Here is a 25,650-nt window from a genome sequence, read left to right as displayed (position 1 = left end):
ACTCTCAGGCATTCCCCTTTCACACAAAAGTGTTACTAACTTGTAAGGTTGCAGAAGATTTGCTTGTCCTGAAACACGTCTGCCTCAAGCAACTAATACATGTCATAGTGAATAGCCATGTAGCTAATGGTTCCTTTCCAATGTTTACAATCCCTGGGTAGGAAGTTGTAAGCTGGCAGATTTCTCTGAGGTGCAGTCTTCTGCTGTTTCTTTAAACAAGGGGTCAATTTTGAGTCACTCATTTATTGTTTTGGGAGGGGGAAGCAAAATAAGCTGCAGGTTTTGCAACTAAGCCTTCATCTACGGCAGGGGTCACCAAACATCAAGGCTAGCTGAAGAGTTCTGGGAGTTGAAGTTCAAAAGTCTTAAAGTTGTCAAGTTTGGAGAACACTGATCTAGGGAACACTGCAAACTTCTGTCCCACCCTTCCATTGCTGTGATTACATTATAGACATTTTCTGTAGCTTTTTGCTACAGAAAAAAAAGGTAAGTAGAGAGGTGTGGTTTTAAATATATTGTCTGGCCTTGGCATAGAGGAGAACAAAGAATCTCCCAGTACTCATTAGCATAAGTGCTTTGGAACCAAGTTGTAACAGGATCAAGATTTAGAGGGAGTTAGCCATTTTATCAGGACAGAAACTACTGTAGCTAGCATACCTAAGCCCAATGAAAGTGGTTAAGGTATTGGTAACTATAATTTCTCTAACAATTTCAGGAGCCAAAAAAAGGAGGTCCCCTCTTTTCCTAATATATATCATAACAATCACGACAGTTTCAATTTCAAATCTTCATTGAACTACTGGTAGATCCAGATGATCAGTTTCAACCAAAATGTATGGCAACTATTGACCAAAACATCATATGTGATTGTTCAACTGTTGCATCTGTTCTTAAGCTGTAGGAAAGATTCTTTTTATCAGTAATGTTTTGATATTCAGCTTTTTTTCCTTATGAATCCAAGTCAAAACTGAGGAAAGAGCCAATTAGCAAACAAGCAGGTACTTCATTGTTATGGTTAATGAAATTCAAATAGGTAGGTAGGTAGGTGGGTAGAGGGATAGATAGATAGATAAAAAGATTATAATGCAGTACAGTACAATATTTGTTTGTTTTTTTGTTCAATTTGTATGTTGCCCAACTCAATAGGGACTCTGGGTGGCTCACAACTAATAAAAACAATGCATACAATATTAATATTAAAATATCCAGAAAGAGAACAATTAAAAAAACCCCAAAGTTTAAACCCAGAATAAAACGCTGGATCTTGATGAAGCATCATCTGATCAACAGCCCCAGGCCTGCCAGAAAAACCAGTCATTACAGCTTTCCGGAAGGCCAGTAGGGTGGGGCAGTATGGATCTCAGTAAGTAGCTGGTTCCAGAAAGCTGGAGCCACCACAGTGAAGGTGTTCCCCCATGGCCCCACTAGCCGACAATGTTTATCTGGGACCCAGAGAAGACCAGCCCTGTGGGCCCTTATCAGTCTCTGGGAGATATGTGGTAGAAGGCAGTCCTGAAGATAGTCTGACCCTAAGCCATGTAGGGCTTTATAAGCCATGTAGGGCTTTATAGTTGATAACCAATACCTTGAATTGTGTCCAGAGACCGATTGGGAGCCAGTGCAGCTCATGGAGAATTGGTGTGATGTGGGTGTACCTAGGTGCACCCACAACAGCTCACAGGACTGCATTCTGGACCAGCTGTAGTCTCCAAATGTTTTTCAGGGGTATCCCCATGTATAGTGTTGCAATAGTCTAACTATGAGGTGATAAGGGCATGAGTGACCATGATAAGAGCCTCCTGATCCAGATAGGGTTGCAATTGATGCACCAGACAAACCTGTGCAAAGGTCCCTCTAGCTACAGCTGACAGATGTTGATCCAATCTCAGCTCAGAATCTAGGAGGACACCCAAATTGCAAACCTATTCGGAGAGGGATAATTTTTTCCCCCTCCCAGAACCAAGGACAGACAGTTGGTATAGTCCTTCGAGGGCAATTTCCACAGCCACTCAGTCTTGCCGGGGTTACGTTTGATAACTGTTAACTCCCATGTAGACCCTCAAGGCATCGACACATCACATCTACTGCTTCACTGAACTGGCACGGGGTGAAGATGTACAGCTGGGTATCATCAGCATATTGTTGGTATCTCACCCTGTGACATCGGATGATCTCACAATACACTTTGCAGCCATGTTTGGACCTTCTAGCAAAAGGGTTGTCTAACTTGCAGCATGACGTTGTCATCACGGACATATCACAACTTTCCCCCTTTCACTCTTGTGACCCACCAGCTGCCAGGAGACTTGGATGATGAGGAGGTTGGGGAGCAACATGGGCCAGTTCTGGAGTCTGGGGAAGGCTCTGATGGATGGTCTGTGTCAGATGCAGAGATAGAGCCAGGGCCATCTGACATTTCTCAGCCATTGGAGAGGCAGCTGCCTTTTGAGGCTGAGATAAGTGAAACGAAAGAATAGTTGGGGGCTGTTTCAGATGCATGAATGTGCAGAGCAGTTAGGAGAGGAGAACAATGGAGGACAAGGAGTTGACTTGGGAAGCCAAGTACATATGGAAGCTGAATGGCCCCTCTCTGGCTGGGGAATAAATATAAGGAAAAGTGAGTGGTTGTCACAGCAGACAACAATTTGTATTTCTGAAGATTGTGGCTCATTGCATGTTGTCTCACAAAGATTGCTTGCTAGAACTTAATTTGCAGCCTTTCATCTGGGAGTTCACAACTTTCAAATTATGGCAAGGAACTGATAAGTTTTGTACTGCATTTAACTCCTTGAAGGACTTTTCGGTGGGTGAATGCAATTAATTCAAAATAGGTTTTTTTTTCTTGACAAGGAGTCTGTTTCTTGTTTCTGCTATGGCTGGGTCAGAATATTCACTAAACCGGGAGTGGGCATGGCCAGAGTGTAACACATCTGGCCTTCAGACTGAGAATTTGACACCTATATAATTTAGCAGTTTGTCTAACTGGGAGTGGCAATCCTATATGCAGGGGTGGGCTGCTGCCCGGATTGGGGGGGGGAATGCAGTGGGTTAGCAAAAATGGAGCTCCACCCCAGAACACCCATTTTGCACTGAAAGATATTGAAAGAAAATGCAGGGCATCCTGCATAAGCCACACCCACAGTGTGGCAGTAAAAATTTTGGTAGTCCTTCACTGCCTTTATGGAACTGAAGTTTATTTGTCCCAGTTCGCTTTGTATTTCACAATAATACGAAAGGAAAATCTTAGGCACCCACAGAGCAAAGCCTTTTTAAAAAAAAACAAAACTTTTTCTGTGTACAAATACATGTGTACAGAAAGATGAGATAATGATGACAATAGCAAATCGGTAGTTAGCAAATTTTATTTATTTATTTATTTATTTATTCATTCATTCATTCATTCATTCATTCATTTATTTATTTATTTGATTTGTATGCCGCCCCTTTCCGTAGACTCGGGGCGGCTCACAACACAATAAAAACAGTTCATGACAAATCTAATAATTTACAATTTAAAATATTTTAAAAACCCCATTATTAAGCAGACATACATACAAGCATACCATACATAAATTGTATAGGCCCGGGGGAGATATCTCAGTTCCCCCATGCCTGACGACAAAGGTGGGTTTTAAGGAGTTTACGAAAGGCAAGGAGGGTGGGGGCAGTTCTAATCTCTGGGGGGAGCAAATTCCAGAGAGTCAGAGCCGCCACAGAGAAGGCTCTTCCCCTGGGGCCCGCCAACCGACATTGTTTAGTTGTCGGGACCCGGAGAAGGCCCACTCTGTGGGACCTAATCGGTCGCTGGGATTCGTGCGGCAGAAGGCGGTCCCGGAGATATTCTGGTCCGATGCCGTGAAGGGCTTTATAAATATCACTGAAAAGTAAGTGAGTCAAAATTCTACAAGTTTTAAACTAGTGATACAAATTAAATTAGTTGCAGTCCTGCAGATTGTTACTTGAAGACTGGTTCAGCTATCACAAATAATAGAATTGCTATTTTCCAAATAATGAGTCTCTTGGTTCATTATCTTTATGTCTCAGGTTCACATTTCTCCAGAAACAATTCTACACATTGTTTTATCGCCCATTAAAAAATTTTCTCCCAGGCCTTTTATTTCCATATACAAACATATCTGCCTATCCTGCTACACCCTTTCACGATAAACAAAACTATGCATAATGCAGAAAAGGAGTAAAAAATGGTAAGGCAAAAAATTGAAGCCTGGGGTTAGAAATATATATCCTTATTCCATTGCAGCTTATGATTGCCAGTTCTATAAGCTTTCCATTTAACTTCATAATCTTTGATTACATTCTTTGAAACTTTTTTTCGTCTCCTGATAGGAGTGATATTTTTGCTTCCATGTTTAATGCTTATTTTATTTTCCCTTTTCTTTTTCTTTTTTCAATATTTTTTTCAAATGTCCACACTTGGCATTTTCAAAGATCAACAGATCTCTCAACATCTATATCCTGTATCCTCCATCATTTCCCTTAATTTTTGATTATAAAAAAAATCAGTCATGCTTTCATATTTGCATTCATTCCTGCATGCCTATAAATGTATGAAACTATGAACTTAATACAAACATTTTTCTAAGTTAAAAACCACCATGGCTTGGATCTGGGCTACCTAAAGCACCATCTTCTCCCAGTAATTTCTATTCATCAAGTTCAATATGGCAGGTTGGTCATGTGACAGGCTGCATCAAGCAAAGAAAAATGGCTGTTGCCTCTGAACTCTGGAACATTCTCCCTTCAGAGATTAGGATAACCCTAAAGTTCTAAGGCAGTGAAGATCTGGTTAGGTATGGGATCCTGAACTTGTCAAAGGCCCTTTTTGACAATTGTTTTATTTGGCAACAGAAGTGGGCTGCTGGTGGTTTGGACCAGTTCAGGTGAACCAATAGTTCTGATCACCAGCCCACTCACCCTGGTGCTATCCTGTCCTATATAATCACCGGTTTTTTTTTCAATGCCATGCACATGTTCACATTTTCACCTGTGCTCACGTTTTTGGTTTTGGCCGAACTGGTTGTTATAGTATGTGACTCCCACATTTGCTAGACAACCACATATATGTATATATTTAGTCTGGAATGCTACATAATCTCTCCATGACTGGTTTTCTTCATTACCTTCTGGGAGGAGGCTTCATGGTATCCAAAGCAGAACAATTAGATTCTGTAATAGCTTTTTACCATATAGCTAAAGTGACCAGATTTTTACTTTGTTAAAGAGGGACACCATTGATGGGGGTGGGGTGAGTGTGGGTATTGATTAAAAATTTGGTTTATATGGAGCAAAAAAAATGCTCTTTCTTTTTCTCTCTATTTCTATTCCTCTTCCCATTTCTCTCTATTTTTCTCTTTCTCTCTCTCCATCCCTCTTTGTTTCTCTTCCTTCCTCTCTTTCTTTTTCTCTCTCTCACTCCGTACCTCTTTCTCTCCTTTCTTTCCTCTTTTTTTCTATGAAGTGGCATATAAGTCTAAATGCTATTGCTATAAAAGAAAGAAAGAAAGAAAGAGGAAGGAAGGAAGGAAGGAAGGAAAGAGAGAGAGAAAAGAAGGAAGGGAGGGAGGGGGAGAGAGAGGAAGGGAGGTAGGAAAGAAGTTATTTTAAATATTAGATTTGTCATATGCTGTTTTTTATTATTGTTGTTAGCCGCCCTGAGTCTACGGAGAGCGACGGCATACAAATCTAATAAACAAACAAACAAACAAACAAACAAACAGACAGACAAATAAATAAATAAATGTCATAGTCTGGAGAGAAGAGGCTGGGAGGCGGTGGTGGGAGGTTATAGAGATTAGCTGGGGTTTTGTAGCCTAACTTTCCCCTGGGAATCAAGGATGTTCATGAAGGTGTCTGCAGGGTGGAGACTGAGTTTTTTTTGTCTATCTGTCTGTCTGTCTGTCTGTCTGTCCGTTCGTCCGTCCATCCATCCATCCCTCCATCCCATCCCTCCCTCCATCCATCCATCCATCCATCCATCCATCCATCCATCCATCCATCCATCTATCTATCTATCTATCTATCTATCTATCTATCTATCTATCTATCTATTCGATTTTTATGCCGTCCTTCTCCTTAGACTCAGGGCGGCTTACAACATGTTAGCAATAGCTCTTTTTAACATAGCCAGCATATTGTCGCCATAATTTGGGTCCTCGTTTTACCCATCTCATAAGGATGGAAGGATGAGTCAACCTTGAGCCAGTGATGAGATTTGAACCGCTGACCTACAGATCTACAGTCAGCAGGTTATCTTGCAATTGGACTGTATGCTGATTGGTTTATGTGAATGAGACTGTGGGAGAGGGAATGATGAAGTTTTACTCTTAATTGGGGGTGGGGGGCGGGGGGCGGGGACGGACACCGGCATCAATTTAGAACCAGTTTTCCACCAAGAAGTTACCAATTTAATATGTCCTAATAAAATGTTCTTTGAGGAACTTGCCTGCCTCTGAGTTCTTATTGAATTGGACCTATTATTTAGAATCCTGTCAATATGAGCTAGTCTACAGACTCTATGGCAAGCCAACATGCTATCGCCTGCATCTTACCAACATGCAGTGTATTGTACTTTAAAAAATTAAATTATATTGAACTTATTTTACTCTTGTATCTACTATCCTTTTGATATCTATTTTGCCCTTATCATGACAAGTATCAAATATGCAAATAAGGAAGGATGGAAATGACTAGATGAGAAAAGTTTATTAAATGAGCATCATCCATATAGAACAATCTTCACAGTCTCTCCAATGTTGTAGAATTTAAATTGCAATCATCACCAATCTATAGCATACTAGAACCATATACAACAACATCTGGGGGCCCACCATTGCTGACTTTGATGTGGTGCCTTAATTATACACTATTATTGTCATTAAAGAGTCTGCTTTAACTTGGAGATGGCAGATACATTTTAAAGATAATGAATTAAACATTTGAATCATGTTCTGAATTTACTCATTCTGAATCATGCTTGGAATTTACTAGGTTTGGGTCATTTAACTCATCTCTTTGAAAGTAAGAGGGAGATTATATCCTGTTTCATAGCAGCTGCAAATAACAACTCCATAGAGGCAGTATATAAGATTTTATTAAAATCTTAACTCTTTACTGTGCGGAATGTTAGGACTAAGTGGTTCAGTTGTTAATATATAAACAAGTCATCAATTTATGTTTGTATATATTTGAGTACTTTAACTTTAAATGTACTACTATATGGTGATTGGCTGTAGTGTTTTAAGTTTGCCATAAGAGGGAGCCAGAGATTGTAGTTGGAGGCTGATGTGTTCCAGAATGCTGATTCATTGGTGATTGACTGTGTGTTTGATAAGTTCTGTGTGAAACTCTGTTATGCTCTGAAAATATTGAAGTGTTTATTAGCTAAAATCTTTGATGTTTAAGACAAAGACAGACTGATAAGAAGATTATAGTACTTCTTGATATTGACTAACTAAACATGAATGATCTTGACTGTTTAATTGGACTGTGCTATTTATCTAAAAGTAAACTATTTAATTAATTAATTTATTTATTTATTAAATTTGTATGCCGCCCCTCTCCATAGACTCGGTGCGGCTCACAGCAGTGATAGAAACAATGTACAATACAAATCTAATAATACGAAGTTAAAAACCCATAATTTAAAAAACATGCAGACAACACACCATACATAAATTATATAGGCCTGGGGAAGATATTTCAATTCCCCCATGCCTGACGGCAGAGGTGGGTTTTGAGTAGTTTACAAAAGGCAAGGAGGATGGGGGCAATTCTGTTCTCTGGGGGAGTTGGTTCCAGAGGGCCGGGGCCACCACAGAGAAGGCTCTTCCCTTGGGTCCCACCAAATGACATTGTTTAGTCGACGGACCCGGAGAAGGCCAACTATGTGGGACCTAACCAGTCACTGGGATTCGTGTGGCATAAGGTGGTCCCGGAGATATTCTGGTCCGATGCCATGAAGGGCTTTATAGGTCATAACCAACACTTTAAATTGTGACCGGAAACTGATCGGCAACCTATTAATACATTTTAACAAATCTGTTTGTGACTGAATTATTACTCATCATTTACTGGATATCTACTGCAATCCCACATTCCTAAACACATGTCCCTGATAACTCAGGGGTAACTGATCACTTTTCCTTAACACACAATATGAAATAGCCAGTAAATTTAGGTTCATTTGCACCAGAGTATTTTGGCAATTGGACTTTCTATATTACTTAGATACTGTGAGAATGTAATTGGAGGGCAAGCAACCAATCTGTCTATCTTGAATGAAGCTGGAAGCAGTATTTGCACATTATACATGCTGCAAGAAGGCTATGTCCACCCTTGCATTAAAATACTGGTTTTCACCTGAAAAAGAAAATCATGGCTTTTATTTCAGAATTGAAATGTATAATTACAATAAATCATTAGGATACCCTAAAATAACCCCATTCTTAGTCTTGAACAGATTAGTTAAACATTTCCTGAATTTTTAAATTCTAAGGACCTTTTAAATGTTTAATACTGTGGCATAATTTTTTTTAAAAAAGCTTTGTATAGTGAAATTGGAAAACGTCTATATGACTCTTAACTAGGATATTGTTAATTTCAGGAGCATAAAATTTTAACATTTTCCTGAACATGTATTTTCAATATACTTATAAATGCAATATAATTCCCTTGTCTCTTTATGAAATACTGTACCATCTGTATGGTACTAAATTGAAAAGCACAAAAAATAAATTTCAAATCAATCTATTAAGTCTTTGGTAGATCCTAAAGTATTTGAATTGGGAAGTGAAAAATTAATCAGATAAAGTTTCTCAAGCCAAGGAATTTAACACTTCTCCAAAAGATTCTTAAAAGTTTGAATAATTTAATATTTTATAATATTTCTAATATTTTGAGACTGGATGGTCATGATTGCTTATCCAAAATTAACTGTTTATATTATTAATTGTAATTAGAAGGATTAATTCCTAATTGAAAACAGTTTAAACAATTCTTATTCTATTTAAATTGATATATAGCTGTCAATTTAAGCTGTCAAGTGATCATTAGTGTTCTATTTCTAAAGACAAATTGAATAATATTATTTAGAGATTAGTTAATGTTAGCAATTAACACACAGTTTCATTTGTATCCTAGTTGCAGGTAACATAGTTGTACATGCCATGCCATAATGTTTTGACTTATTTTGTTACATACCATCTTGGGTCATTTACCAACAATGCATTTTCATCCTTTTCTGTATTTCACAGATGACATATTCTGTTCTTTCAACCTTATCTTGCTAACCAAGCTCACTCTTGCAGTATCCCTTAAACACAGGTGAAGATTTTTGCATATTCTGTATTAAAATTGGTATATTGCTTTACTCTACAGGATGTAATCTCACAATGTCTCCAAGTGTATTCATTACTGAATAGTTGCAACTGAAGCATGTTAACTGATATTCAAATGTTGGTAGTTACTGTTTTATTGCAAAAGGAGAATCCCACGTGTTCTGAAAGAGACATGGTATGACATTCTTATGAAAACTTTTTTAATGCAAATGGTTTTTAATAATCATGACCAAATTGATAATATTTAAGTTTCTGACACTAAAATCTTGAAAGTGGTGGTTGCTCATCTCTATCAGGAGAAATAGAATGATTAGATTTATCACTAGCTTAAAATAACTCACAAAATGTTATTTGTATTGATGTATCTCCTGAAAAGCAAGAAAACTGTTGTTTTTCCTTGATCAGTCACCATCTGCCTTGTCCACTTGTCCCTGCAGTTTATAGCACATGCATTAGATTCAAATGAGGAATCCCCAAGAGATCAGTCAGGCTCATATTTGATACCCTCCTGCTTAGAGATATACCATTGCCATCATTTTCAGATGTGGAGGATGAACTCCTAAATCACCACGACTCAAACTTTTACAAAAACATGGGACTGAAAAACAGGGAGATTTTTAAAATAGTCTAATCAGGTCTTCTGAGGATGATCCTGTCCTATTGGTCAGGTGAAGTACAGAAGACTAGTAGGCTTGAACTTGTTATAAACTTAGCATCTTTCAGTGGTCTAGGGTGGGGCCTAATTTTAGCAAGACTCACTTTCTAATCTTCTCCCTATTTTTCATCAGTCGGGGGATTCATCTTCTTTTGCTTGCTTGAATATCCTATTACCTGCACCTAAGATTTACCCTTTTGTTTTGTGCTCTGTCTTTCTTCATATATTACAGCAGTGTTTCTCAACCTTGGCAATTTAAAGATGTGTGGACTTCAACTCCCAGAGTTCCCTAATCAACATGTTGGCTGGGGAATTGTGGGAGCTTAAGTCCACGTATCATAATGTTGCCAAAGTTGAGAAACATGGCAGGACACTCTAAGTATACACTTATTGTGAAGCCAGTCCAGTATAAAATTTTATACAAATGTGAATAGTTGCTTGAATTAAAACTCTTAAGTGAAGACCACTATGTTCAAAAGAATATAGAACTAGAAAATAAAATCCAATTAAGAAAAAAAATTAAGTTTCTTCTATAATTGTAAAGCATGTATTGTATAGTTTAACATCTCTCCTTTCCATTGTTAATTATTTTTTTTCTACTTGATTCCTCTTCTGAACAAAATATCATTTGAACATTATATGCTGCAAGAATCAAAATCCTCAAAAAACATTTTTATATGATATTCCTTACTGAGAGCATTAGCAAGACTCAGAAGCTTGCGGACTCTGGGGGAAAAGTTTTAGCTTTCTTGATGCTTTTATGTATTTTTTTTTAAAAAAAAACGTATATGGAAGTCTTTTCACAAAATAACTTTATTCTGCCTAACAAATTTTTTTGTGACTATTAAATCTAAATGATACCACAGGAAAGTAATTACCTTTAATTTAATAGGCACTCAAGTTGAGGATAGAGATCAGTTTGCAAATTGTTAATCAGATTCTTCTCTGCTGCCTTCATTTGGTATTAAAATAACTATTGGTTTCTACTTACTGCTATTTTTTTAAGGCTCACTGAAATCCAACTATAGTGGTAAAATAGGCAGTCCACATATATCAGTGTTGGTGAATCTTTTCGGCACCAAGTGTCAAAATGGGAATACAGTGATACCTTGTCTTACAAACTTAATTGGTTCCGGGACGAGGTTCTTAAGGTGAAAAGTTTGTAAGATGAAACAATGTTTCCCATAGGAATCAATGGAAAAGCGATTAATGCGTGCAAGCCCAAAATTCACCCCTTTTGCCAGCCAAAGCGCCCATTTTTGCACTGCTGGGATTCCCCTGAGGCTCCCCTCCATGGGAAACCCCACCTCCGGACTTCTGTGTTTTTGCAATGCTGCAGGGGAATCCCAGCATCGCAAAAACGAGCACTTCGCTGGCAACGGAAATCCAGAGGTGGGGTTTCCCAGCGAAGGGAGCATCAGTGAAATCGCAGCATTGCAAAAACACTGAAGTCCTCGAAACCCCACCTCCGGACCTCTGTGTTTTTGCGATGCTGAGATTTCACTGAGGTTCCCCTCACTGGGAAATCCCACCTCCGGACTTCTGTTGCCAGCGAAGCACCCATTTTTGCACTGCTGGGATTTCCCTGCAGCATCACAAAAACATGGAAGTCCAGAGGTGGGGTTTCCCATGGAGGGAGCCTCAGGGAAATCCCAGCAGCATAAAAACGGGCGCTTCGCTGGCAACGAAAGTCCGAAGGCGGGGTATTCCAGCGGCGATGGTGGGTTTGTAAGGTGAAAATAGTTTGTAAGAAGAGGCAAAAAATCTTAAATCCCGGGTTTGTATCTCAAAAAGTTTGTATGACGAGGCGTTTGTAAGAGGAGGTATCACTGTATGTGTTGGGAAGATTATCTTCCTTTTTCTGGTGTGCACATGTGCACCGACCACCTGGTCTTCTGGTTTCTGGTACAAATGCATGTGTGAAAACCAGCTGTCCAATGTGCATGAATACACTGGAAATCGGAAGATCATCTTCCTGGCACACACATGCACACCAGATGGTTGCTCTTCAGTTTCTGGTGCTCCCGTGCATGTGAAGACTAGCTGGCCAGCACACCGGAACCCAGAAGAGCAACATGCTTGGAGAGATGCCACTTCTGGAACGCATGCCATAGGTTCGCCATCACAGATATATATCCATATATTTCTTAGTTGCAGTTAATAGAAAATTCAACCACAGCTTTCTGCTTGCTGTATGCCTCTTAACAAATCTATTTCCCTCATCACTTCACTGAATATAAGGAGTTTCTATTATTGTTGTCTCCCAAATATTTTGCCGGGATTGTCATGTAAAACAGAGTTTTTAAGGTTGTGCTTTGCAGAACCCTACAATTGATCAGACTCCAAGAGAAATAAAGAGAAAAAAGTGCCCAAATTTAGCCAGAGCCATCTATAAGTATTTTTCAAAGGAAACAAACCCCCCCAATCACATCTCAGTCATCAAGCACTGATTTAATTAAAGCATTATTCTCCCAAATAATTGTGAAATTTAAGTGTTGATTTTGTACAGTAAACGGATTACTTTATAGTTACCATCAGTAAAGGAAATTCCTGGTCAAAAACAGAAAAAACTATGAAATTCAAATAACTTCAGTATATAAATTTGCATGCATAAATTGCAATGAGCATAGATTTGGTTTTAATGACAATTATAGAATAGTATATAATTTTATTGGCCAAGTGTAATTGGACACACAAGGAATTTGTCTTGGTGCATATGCTCTCAGTATACATAAATATCATTTTTAAGCAAGAAGGAATTATGTTGTCTGGGTCTGGAGCTTTTCCTAGCTGCTATCTGTGAAATAGATCTTGCCCTTCCTTTTCTGTGATCACTAGGGGTTGTGAACCCAATGATATGGGTTCAATTGTAGGAAGCTTGGTTGTTGTTGGTGTGTCTGAAATGAAGGCTGTGGAAATAGGTGACTGTAGTTTCCTTTCAAACTGCAGTAAAACACATTCAGGTCATCTACCAGTTGTTGATTTCCTTCAGCCTGGGAAAGTGGTTTGCCATAACCAGTGCTATTTTTAAGAGTTCTCCACATGTTTGCTGTTCATTTGTTGAGAACTGATCCTTTAGCTTTTCAGAGTAGCTTCTTTTTGCTGCTCTGATCTCCCTTGTTAGTACATTTCTGGCCTAATTGTACAGCATTTTATCACCTTTTCTAAAGGCTTCCCCTTTGGAACAACATAGCTACTTAAGTTTAGCTGTGAACTAAGTTTTGTTATCTATCACTAGAGCTTAACCTCTCATGAGGCCTTCTGGGAATCTTTTACTGTGGCATGAAAAACATCTGAACACAGTTGATCTAGAGCACCTGAAAACAAGGTTTTTGAAAAAGGAGCCATTTGTTCTATTCTTCCTTCCAAATATGAACTCAGTATAAATAATGTAATATAATTAATATAGGTTTACACACACACAGACAGACACAGACACACACACTTCAATTACACAGTACAGGAGAGATGTTCCTCTGTGATTATCGGCTATTTGCTATGAAATGGAAAGGGGCTAATAAATTAACTCTTCTAGCATAAAAATGGATTTTTTTGTCTTTAAAAAATGAAGGAAAGTCTTAAATTGACCGAATAGGCAAAATCTTTACAATATGTACTATAAAGCTATTGAGATAGAAACCAGTATCTTGTAAATCATTTAACTTCATTTTGAAGAACTTTTGTTGCTGCTAAGAAATTTTTTTACCTCCCCCTGAGTATTGGTTAAAAAATGTAAATGCTATACTGAATTTAATCCCATGCACTCCCTATAATAGTCATGATTGGAAGTTAAAGTTCAAAACTATATTCAGAAACTATTAGTGTTATTTGCAAATCATTCTCATATGAAGAAATGCAGAGATGAAAGCTGTATTAGTAAAAATACTTACATTTTTATTTTATTTTATTTATTTATTTTGTCCAATACACAATGAGGGTTTTAGTGGGTATATATCTATATACACATAGTAAAATACATGATGAAGGTTATAGGGGAGATACTCATAGTAAAATATATCTAAGAAATAATAGAAAAGAAGAAATAGTAATAGAACATATCAATCAAAGAATAGAAGAAGAGATATAGGAATAGAAGAAAGGTATAGGAGATATAGGAGAGCAATAGGACAGGGGACGGAAGGCACTCTAGTGCACTTGTAGTCGCCCCTTACTGACTTCTTAGGAATCTGGATAGGTCAACTGTAGATAATCTAAGGGTAAAGTGTTGGGGGTTTGGGGATGACACTATGGAGTCCGGTAATGAGTTCCACGCTTCGACAACTTGGTTACTGAAGTCATATTTTTTACAGTCAAGTTTGGAGCGGTTAATATTAAGTTTAAATCTGTTGTGTGCTCTTGTGTTGTTGTGGTTGAAGCTGAAGTAGTTGCCGACAGGCAGGACGTTGCAACATATGATCTTGTGGGCAATACTTAGATCTTGTTTAAGGTGTCTTAGTTCTAATGTGGTAGTTTTAATTCTAAAACTGATTTTTGAGAGACTATACATATGTATGGATTCTTAATCTGGAAACATATAATCAACTAATATGATTCTGTTCTGGGGCATAATGTTGAAGTCCACAAAGAATCAGATTTAACCCAAGCCATTTGAGTAGTACAATAGTCAAACCAGACTCAATGTTCAGTTCAGGAATAGGATTCTGCAATTATAATCCATACTTTTTGATTGCTGAGGACAGAGAAAGAACACATGACTATAATTATTTTGTTTTTTTAACAGAATGGATATAGATTTGGGATGAATATTCAGCTTACATACAGGATATACAATTACAGTATGTAGAAATAAATGGAAGAACTTTAAAAATAGAACAACCACAACAGTAGCAACAATAATATTTGTCATCTATACCTTATAATCAGTAGTGGGTTCTAAAACCCATTGCTACTGGGTTGCACGTGTGCACATGTGACCCTTCTATGCCTCTATGATGTTTCTGCGCATGTGCCGAAGGGTCCCAGGTGGGTTGGTGGGGCGTCCTGCTGCCACTGTTGCCAGTTCGCAGAACCAGGGCAAACCAGGAGCAATCCACCACTGGTTATAATCAAGAATGGGATTAAATGTTTTGTCCCACTAGTTCTTATTTTGAGAAAAAAAACAATGAATGCAAATTTCAAACTTAAGGTCAGTTTGTGACTATGTACACTATTATTTAACATAAATAATTATATTGAAAGAAAGAAGACTATATCTTCTTTTCAGATCTGACATCCAAATATTTAAGAAAAGGGAGACATGTTTGTAGATTTTTAAAAAAGAAAGCTTCCGCTCAACCTAGATCACTCACAGTGAAATCCTGTGAGATATACTATAGTTGCAATTCCACCAAAAACCTCATATTTACCATCTGAGATCATGAACAAAATTCATAGTGAATAAACCATTCTGTGCTTCCTGCCTTAATTTGTATGCCTTTTGTTCAGGAGCTCAAGGTGGCTTATGCAGTACTCCCACCTCCCAGCTTATTCATTTATTTATTTTGCTGCACAGCAAAATCACTATGAAGAAAATTGGGCTGAGAGAAAGGGGCTGGTCCAAAGTCATCAAGTGGTTGTGGGTGAACATCACCCTAGGTTTTCCGGATGTTTTAACCTCTACCGTATTGGTTTTCTTCTTCCTGTTGAGACTGCTGCTCTTAAGGGCCAAATATTTAACAGTAAAGCCATCCAGAACCTTCAACCACATTGAAGATTAGTTGAATCAGGTGTGTGGTAGGTCAACCTTTTGATTATTTATCCAAACATAAAATGGTTGAAAGACATACTTTCTAAATAATCCCTCTTCAATGCATTTCATTCCTCTCTTTTATGTGAAAAGACAAAAACCATGGCTAGTTGCATCACAACAAAGAAAATTCCTTAAAAATCCTGAGAACCATAAAAACACTGGCTAAAGTGACAGCATCAGACACAATTACTGTACATTTGGAATAGTGTGTCATGAGAAAATGGTTTCCAAATAGCTAGCAATTTAAAAGATACAAATTGTGGTTTGAGATGTATAATTGACAGCTATGGATATCACAATGATGTTAAACTAAAGTAAATGAAGGGTAAAATTGATCAGTTTCTTTCCTTTATGAAACATAATTTTCTATGGTTTTAAATTTTTCTTTAAAAAAATAGATGTAAAAAATGATTACACTTCTGAATCTTTGTCCTAATCTTTTATCACTTGATTACAGCTGTTCAAAGATAACTTATATTTGGAACCATAGTTCCCTCTAAGCTGAGCAGTGAGCAATCGCTCACTTAAAAATCATCATCAACTCAGAGTTTTCCAAACCTGCCCAGAAGCTGAGAGGGAAAGAGTGAGAGGGAAGGAGAGAGAGAGGAAGAGAGAGAAACAGATAGAAAAAAGAGAGGAAGGAAAAGAGAAAGAAAAAGAATGGGAGTAAGGAAGAGAGAAAGAAAATCAAAATCTAGTTTGAAACTAGCTCAACTATTTAAGTGGCATTTTGATATTGATAGAGTTGCCCTATTATGATCTCACTGTTATAGACACACAGTACAGTATTTTATTTTGAAATTCTTTGAGGCAAAACAGGGTGGGTTTTTTGTTTGTTTGTTTGTTTGTTTGTTTGTTTGTTTGTTTATTTATTTATTTATTTATTTTTTCTGTGCCACCCAGTCCCGAAGGGACTGCCGCTCAGACACTATACTTTTCCGCCCACCCCACCAAAAAATTAGAGGGAACACTGTTTGGAACAATGTGACTGCTGGTAGCTTTTGCCAAACCATGCCATAACCTTATGGGATAGGTCAAGATAAGGTCCAGGAGGGAAGTGTTTTTAATAGGAAAGTGAACACAAGAACAAGGGGACACAATCTGAAGTTAGTTGGGGGAAAGATCAGAAGCAACATGAGAAAATATTATTTTACTGAAAGAGTAGTAGATCCTTGGAACAAACTTCCAGCAGACGTGGTAGATAAATCCACAGTAACTGAATTTAAACATGCCTGGGATAAACATATATCCATCCTAAGATAAAATACAGAAAATAGTATAAGGGCAGACTAGATGGACCATGAGGTCTTTTTCTGCCATCAGACTTCTATGTTTCTATGTTTCTATAAATATTTGACAATAGTGTAATATTCCCTTTTATTCATATCTATTTCACCTATTTGTTATGCTTGACAAAATAAATAAATACAAGGACATACTAAATGAAATTGTGAAAGGACCAAAGGCATATATTACACTTCTATTTGTGAAATATTTTTTTTATTTTCTCTTATTTATAGCCCCATAGCATGCCACCTGAACTTTTTCCAGAGGGAGTCTTAATTCATCGGTTCTGAATTATGTAATACTTACTGGTTGTTGTAAGAAGAAATTTGATCTGCTCACAGTGTTCTTTCTACTGGCAGAATAAAGGATTGGACATCCTCTTTGAATATAAAAAATGGAAACAATCCTCTGTAGCCCTAAGACTAAAAGAGAACAACTTTCCTAAAATCACTTAATGAATTTTTGGTAGAAATGAAATTAGGAAAGGAGACTTATTTATTTATTTATTTATTAGATTTGTATGCTGCTCCTCTCTGTAGACTCGGGGCGGCTAACAACAGTAATAAACAGCATGTAACAAATCTAATGTTTAAAATAATTAAAAAACCCTTAAAAAAACTTTATTAAAACTTCCCATTTCATAGTTTCTAAGTCTCATGTTTATTGTTTATATATTACTATCATGACTGCAATTCACAAAATCTGGTAGGATAAATTTTTGACAGACATAATATCACCCTTTTCATAGTTTCTTCTCTCCCAATTGAGTCAATCCTATATTTCTGCAGAATCTTTGAAGTATAGCTATGACGATGCCTCTATCAAATGTTACTGGAATGAATTTACAATTTATGAATGCAGATTGGCAGTTGTTATTGCTAATGGAGACTTGAGCCCCAGAGCAGGGGTGGGTTCTGCATTTTCTCGCTGCTGGTTCGCTCAGTGGTGTGCTGTGAGGGCATGCACATACATGTGCAATACTTTAAAAAGCCTATAGTGCCGCCAAAAGAACCAGTTTAGGGGGGTGGCAGGCCTGGGTTGCTTCCGGTTCCAGTGACCCAGGCCGCCAAGTTACTACCAGTTCTATAGAATTGGTCTGAACTACGAGGAACCCACTTCTGCCCCAGAGTGAACTTGTTCAAAGGGATTGGGCTGCATCCAGGTCAAGCCATTTTTAATAGATTCACTGAAATCAATGGGCTTAGATTAATCAAGTTGTATAAATTTCAATAGAGTCTGCTCTATAGAGAACTTAAATTGGTATATAGCCCATTATATTAAAGGCCAATAAAGCAGTGATTTTTCTTCACATTATGACAGTTACAGTATCCATATAAGCTCTTGGCTAATCAGTGAATCTTGCAAATGGAATAAGCAATAAATTTTTTCTTATATTTTAACCAGTGCCCACTGCTGCATTTAATTTTCACCATTCCCCGATATGAGAACAAACTCATCAAACATTGCAATCAGGTGAAACAATATTGACCGCTAACATTGGAATTTCTTCCCAAATAACTATTACAGATAACGAATCCTGCTCCAGATAATTATTTCTTTTGCAAAACCCTTTTTCTATGCCATTATTGAATTACTAAGCTAAACAATGATGTTTATTTTTTTCTTTTCTCCAATAGAAACATTGATTTTTCTCGAATAAAACAATCAATCATTCTTCACTTTGCACCGAGGCAGAGAAACAATTATTCCCAGTGAAACATGAGGTTCAAAATTGCACAGTTGGTTTCCATTTCTAAAGGTATGAATTAGGGAAGAAGATTCATATTTGCTTCATTTCCACTATTGATTTTCATACATATAATTCATACCTTATTAATACTTAGGATTAATTTTCTTAACTAAATGGTATTTGACCAGCTGAGATCTTTTATTACATGCTACAATATAGTTTCAAAAGCTGTTTAAGCGGCTGGACTAAAAAACCCTAAAGATTATAAATTATAATCCTCCCTTAGGCCTGAAAGTTGACTTTGAATTAGTCATTCTCAGCCCAACCCACTTCACAGGACTATCATTGGAGGTAAATATTACAATAATCTACAAAAACATATGCTCCCCAGAGGTTTGTACTCAGAAGTGGGCTGCTGCCAGAACGCCTAATTGCGTGCAGCTCCAGGGCTCTGGAACACGAGTGTGGGATTGAGCACAATTATGCTTTCTGCACCTGTGCATGTTGTGGTTAGCTCTGGCCCAGCTCCTGCCCCAAGGAATGTGGAGGTGGATGTGGGGGAGACATCCACATGCTGCAGGCCTGTTTTGCTCCCAGTAGAATCTGCCGACGAAGTCTCCTCTGACCAAGGAAGTGTGAGTGACAGGGAAGAGGGGAGTTTGGCAGACAGCCCAGGAGGAGATCAGTCATCTGTATCATCCCTGGATTCTGAACAAGAATTAATGACACATCCATGCATGTGTAGAGTGATGCATAGGAGACAACAACTGAAGGATTATTACAAGAGAAAATGAGGCCACCTGTGGTTGGGTGGGGCTGCTGTAATTAGTGCTACAGATAAAAGTGCAGCCTGGTGTTTTAGCCTCATGGCAGTTTATCTGATTCATTGTTTTGTTGAGATCGTGGTTTTTGCTGTTCAAGATTGTGTGTGTGGACTTTCTGGACTTTAGAATTGGACTCAATTTCCCAGTTATTGGGTGAGCAATTGGACTGCATTTAACCTGTGCCTTGTGTGTACCAGAAAGTCCCTTTGACATTTAAAAAGGGAGCTATTTCTGTTTTTTCTGTTTATAAAAACTTTTGGTTTTTCCTGTTATCATATGGTGTGTGTCTTCCTGGACTAATTACCCTGTAATTATGGGCGGTTGAGGCACTCTGGCAGAACAGTGCAGGTAGCAAAATCATGCACAGAGATGTGCATGCATGTGCATTTTGGTGAGGTGCAGGAAGTTTAATTGCGCTCGATCCCGCACTTGCGTTCCAGAACTGCGCACAATTAGGCATTCTGGAAGCAGCCCACCACTGCTTGTACTTGAAGAACAAGAGAAGAACATGAGGAAAAGAGAACTGTGCTACAATAGTATGCATGGTCAATCTGATGCAAGCTATGATGTCTTCACTGGGATATAATTATTTAAAAAATGCTCATGTGTTTATAGTTTTGATTAGTTTTCGCTAGCACCTCACATGTGCATTCGTAACAGACAGGTTCCAAGAAAACAAAAGTTATCTTTCTTCTTTTAATGGATCTGCTTTCCAAATAATAGTAATTGGAAATGTTTTCAGTTATCAAAACCAGTTTTAATTGAATATTTATAAACCCAATTGATTGTTCTTTTAAATGGATGCAACCCATTTATGTGAAAAATAAAGTAACATATCATCAAAGTGGATCATTCAGTCCTTCTCGTTCTGCTGTATACTTATATTTCTGCTCTTTCTCATCAGTTTCCATTCAACCTTTGGACCCACTTCTGGAAAGATGCGCTTATAAATTATTTTACTCCAGGAGAAGATTTTATCTGAATTCCGAACAAGCGCATCCTTTTCACTTCTTTTGCCCACTCTGTTCATTTCTCAACTTGATGTTTTCTCCAAATAACAGAATAAATGTTGTCCTTGACAAAGCAGCCCTGAAATATTTCTTGAGTTACTGGATTCCCAAATGGTTCGCCATGTAGCACAGGACAGAAGCGGCTTAATCATTAACTGTAAATGTGCCCAATACCTTGCACATTCTGACTGAAAATATTAAACAAACCTCTATCGGAACGTTAACCTTCATTTCCCCCCCTCCCATGCAGCATGCACATAACACATCCAAATCTCTGTTTTTAGTATCAATATTTTTTTCTAACAATAGCCAGTCTCTAGCCAGTCACATCCACTGAACCACTAGAGCGGGGCAAGCAAGGAATGTTGTGGGTTGTCTGCCATAAGGATATATATATATGGCAAGACTCAGAAGAAGGGCCTTCTACATGGTGGCTCCCTCCCTCTGGAACACCATTTATTTGGAAATTATATTGCCCTCACTCTGATACTCTTTCAGAAGGCCCTGAAGATGTGGTTCTGCCAGTGGGCCTGGGAAACCCTGAGTGGGATGGGGCCCATTAAATGACTGGTATAAGTGTCACTAGGGTGGGGTGTGTGTTGAGGATTATTATTTTATTATTTATTATTTATTATTTCTATTATTTTGTCTTTTTACCTTGAGTTGCTGTCAGCAAGTAGGCAGCAATATGAATTTTCCAAATAACTAAAATAAATAACAGCTTTTAGTAGTACTTAGTTTCTTACTTTTAATTTTGCATCTTTAAATTCATTTGGGAGGGAGGGAGGGGGGAGGCAGAGAGAGAGAGAGAGAAAGAGAGATGGATCTATATCGATAGTGCTGGTGTGGCCTAGAGTGGAACACTTATGGCCTAGAGGTGGAGTGAGGACACCCAGAGGATCGTTAGTTTATGGAAATCACTTTCCGAAGAGGTCGTGACAGCTGTCAGCCTGGATAGTTTCAAGGGAGGATTAGACAGATTCATGGATGCAAAGTATATCGGTGGTTATTGAAATGGATGCCCATGTGCCGCCTCTATGTTGGTTGAGGCAGACAGGATTCCCTTGAGTACCATTTATTGGGGGTCGAGGGAAAGGGAGAGTTTTGCCTTCTCTTTCTGCTCAAGATTCCCATGGACAATTGGTGGGCCACTGTGTGACACAGAATGCTGGACTCGATGGGCTTTGGCCTGACTCAGCATGGTTCTTCTTATGTTCTTATGTTCTCTTGCCTCACAATCAGGAGGTTGTGACTAGATAGCCTACTAGGTCCCTTCCAAATCTGTTATCTGTTAATATTTATTTCTTTGACTGTCGAGCTAGTTTGTCTAATTGACGGAACCTGGAGAAGGCCGACTCTGTGGGACCTAACCAGTCGCTGGGACTCATGGAGCAGAAGGGGGTCCTGGAAGTAATTTGTTCTGATGCCATGTTTATAGGTCATAAAACCAGCAAATGCTTGGGTGTGAGCCACCCTGAGTCCCAGGAGAAGGCGGCATAGAAATCTAATGAACAAACAAACAAACATACAAAAATGTATACTTCATTGGAACATTGTACAGGTTTGATTCAATCCGTTCATTGGTACCAGCTAACAACATATATTTCTCAGCCCTTAGTGTTACCTTTTGAACTTGTATGAATAGTTGCACTCATGCAAAAGAATGACCAAGAACATTGCATAGTCCTGTAAAGAAAAAGGCTATGTAAGATGCTACAATTTGTTTCACATGCACGTTACCATATATCACCCATGCTTTGTTAGTTGAATTGTTTAATAAGCCATCAGTTTGTTTGATACAATACCTAAGTAGGGCATGCTGCTTGTGCATTGATAAACCTGGCATTCTGGTATTCCAGTAAATACTGAATTCTAGTATAAAATGTGATATATTCCTTGAAAATACTTATCTGAGCAGCCTTCTTTTCATCAGTGTCATTCTGTAAGGCTGCCTTTAATGGATTTATTTATTGGCTGTTGTCTTTAATGGGTTTGTTTATTTGTTAAGATTGTAAATGTTTATTTCAGATTCTGTGAACCTCTTTGGAAGTCTTTTAATCTGAAGATGGAGGGGGAGATGAATGAATTGTGAAGAAGAGTTATAATTAAAAGAAACAGCACCATTAACAAATGCTGAAAAAATCAAAGTACTTTTTAGCTTAGTGCATTAAGTTGTCATATTAAAAAAAATCTGATTTGCATACAATTTTGAAGTTGTCATCCTTTAAGAACCACTGCTGTCAGAATAAAGCTTTGTTTTTAATTTATTCTCATTTTATTTTGGGGAATGCCATTGAGTTGTTATAACTTGCTTTGAGGACCTATACCAGCATAAAACCTATGGACACCAATATATCTATGAAAATCTTCTTGGCTATTTTGAAGGCTTCCTGCCCAACTGAAGGAAATTCTTTATAGGCTAAAATATTATTTTTAATTAAAAATAACGCCCCTTCTCCTAGAAACTGGAATATTTGAAGGAAGTGTCAGTCTTCAATTCAAAGAGCAGATATCATTAGTATATACTTTTGCTACTCTGCAGAGCTGTACATCATTAATAACAGTTCAACAAAGAGAGTTTTTTGGTTTTGGTTTGTTGTTCACCACTACATTTTAAAATTGCCAGGCATGGTTGCTTATATAAAAACTAACTTTCTGATTGTGAAACTCTACAAATATTCAGCTAAGACAACTAGACATAAGAACAGTTTTTTTCCGAACGCCATCACTCTACTAAACAAATAATTCCCTCAACACTGTCAGACTTTCTACTAAATCTGTACTTCTATTCTACTAGTTTTTCTCATCATTCCTTTCACCCATTTCCTCCCATGTTGACTGTATGACTGTAACTTGTTGCTTATATCCTAAGATTTTTATTAATATTGCTTCTTCATTGCTTATTTGACCCCTATGACAATCATTAAGTGTTGTACCATATGAGTCTTGACAAATGTATATTTTATTTTATGTACCCTGAGAGCATATGCACCAAGACAAATTCCTTGTGTGTCCAATCACACTTGGCCAATAAAAAGTCTATTCTATCTATTCTAATTCAGTTTAATGGTATTCAGCTATGTACAAGTACCAAACCATTTAGGTTTTCACCTCTTGTGTTCTTGATGTATTGAGAATGAAAGCTGTCTCAGATACAAGTAAATCTTGGAACAATAAAAAAAATAAGCAATTGCCCTTCTGTAGCTTTATAGTAATAATATCTGTTTTAGTCTACCCTTGCTTTACATCAGACTTGGGCAAGGGGTGGCCCGCGAGCTGCATCCGGCCCACCCGCTATCTGTGGCTGGACCGCGGAAGTTGGGGTCCGCTCAAGTGCAAGGATGAAAGAACTCACTGCATCTGCCGGGACTCCTCCGGTTCCTGCTTTCCTGATGAATCAGACCCCGACCTCCTACTGAGAGCAGTCGAGCACAGAAACCACACAAACACTCCAGTGCAGTGACTGTGGTGCACCATGTTGCCATAAAGCAAACAATTAGGGGTCTGTAGAGTGGGTCTAGGTGTTTAGGTCAGGCCAGGGTCTGGGTCTTTGCAGTATTAGGTAGAACTGAGTTAATTATATTAGTCCAGCCCTCTAAAACCATCCCAATTTCTCATGCGGCCCCATGGCAAAATTAATTGCCCACCCCTGCTTTAAATACTTGTTAGTAATACTTAAAGAAAATGTGCCTTGCTTATATAAGTAAATATAGATTTTACTCTTCAAATCCAATTTTTCATTTCATTGTCCTAACATTTGTATTCTTGCGTATTATGGATTATGGCTTTAACTGCTTACTTTAATTCTTTCTCTCTTCTCCTGACAACAAATATTAATTTTATCCTTCTTTAACTTTCTCAAAATGTATTGTTGTTTTTTTTCCAGTGACTCCACAGAGAACACTAACAGCCACGGGGAATTTATCTTTAACTGCACTCTGAAGTCAATGGAATGCTGTTTCCCATTGAAGTCCCTTGTACAGTGCCTGCTTTAGTCTGCCTTTTGTTTCTCAGTAACCACATCCGAACTGGTGCTGAGTGACTACTCCAAGAACTAGAAGCCTAATAAGAAAAAAATACCGACTGGTGAAGAACTGATATATGGAAATCACTTCTGTGGGTTCCGGAAAGCTTCAGGCAAGCTAACATCTGACACATTCCTTCCCTGATCTTGGGACAGACTGCTTCTGTTCAAAGGCAGTTCTGGACATCATTGATCCTGTGCCGGTGGTCGTGTTAAAAAAGATGAGCCTCTCTCTTTGGAGTTCAGCTGTAGGATATTTGAAATTGCACTAAAAGCAGTGTTTTCTTTGAAAGTCTATGTCTCGGTGGGGCTTGTTTTGGAATCCATTTCCTCTTTTTCACACTGCGGCCTGGTTCTGAGTGTTCACCTGCCTTTCTATATCTTTCAACTAGTTTGATGTTTTGCTCCTGTTGGAAACTTCCTATATTTGTTTTCCTTTGTATACTACCACCATGCAGATAGACATGAAGACAGGATGCCTGGGGCAGGAAGAGTGTTGCAAAGCATGGGGATAGGGGAATCTTTATTTTTCAGGAGAAAAATTGTTGGAGGAAAATAGTGCTTGTTTTGTTTTTCTTAGTTTTGCAGAGGTGCTGGAAGAAAACAATCGGAGATTAACTTCAAATTGCTTTTGCAGGATTTGGGAAGTAGAAATAGTAATGGCATAAAGGGGACCTTGCTAATAAAGTAGTACCTCGTGATATGAACCCCTCGTCTTACAAACTTTTCGAGATACGAACCCGGGGTTTGGGATTTTTGTGCCTCTTCTTATGAACTTTTTTCACCTTGCAAACCCATCGGCGCTTCTCAGCGGCCTCCCGAACACGAACGTTTGCCGAACTTTTCAGGTTTGGCGTTCAGGAGAACGCCGAGAAGCGCCCGACTGTTTCAAAAGGTGACAGCCGGACAGCGGCACCCAGCGGAGCGCTGTTTTTGTGATTTTTTTTTTGCTTGCACACATTAATCGGTTTTACATTGTTTCCTATGGGAAACATTGTTTCATCTTACGAACTTTTCACCTTACAAACCTTCTCCCGGAACCAATTAAGTTTGTA

The 25,650-nt window shown here is 38.2% G+C and overlaps 1 long non-coding RNA gene across 1 annotated transcript; it reads left to right on the top strand.

The window, feature by feature from the left end:
- The first annotated feature begins 299 nt into the window (after positions 1-299).
- Positions 300-25,361, top strand: LOC139158952 (uncharacterized). Its single transcript, XR_011557775.1, has 3 exons — positions 300-486; positions 9,273-9,342; positions 24,458-25,361. It is a non-coding gene; the product is annotated as an uncharacterized lncRNA (long non-coding RNA).
- The last annotated feature ends 289 nt before the right edge of the window (positions 25,362-25,650 follow it).

Source organism: Erythrolamprus reginae, chromosome 2 (genome assembly GCF_031021105.1).
Source record: "Erythrolamprus reginae isolate rEryReg1 chromosome 2, rEryReg1.hap1, whole genome shotgun sequence".
Classification (NCBI taxonomy): domain Eukaryota; kingdom Metazoa; phylum Chordata; class Lepidosauria; order Squamata; family Dipsadidae; genus Erythrolamprus; species Erythrolamprus reginae.
This window is presented reverse-complemented; position numbering and strand designations above follow the sequence as displayed.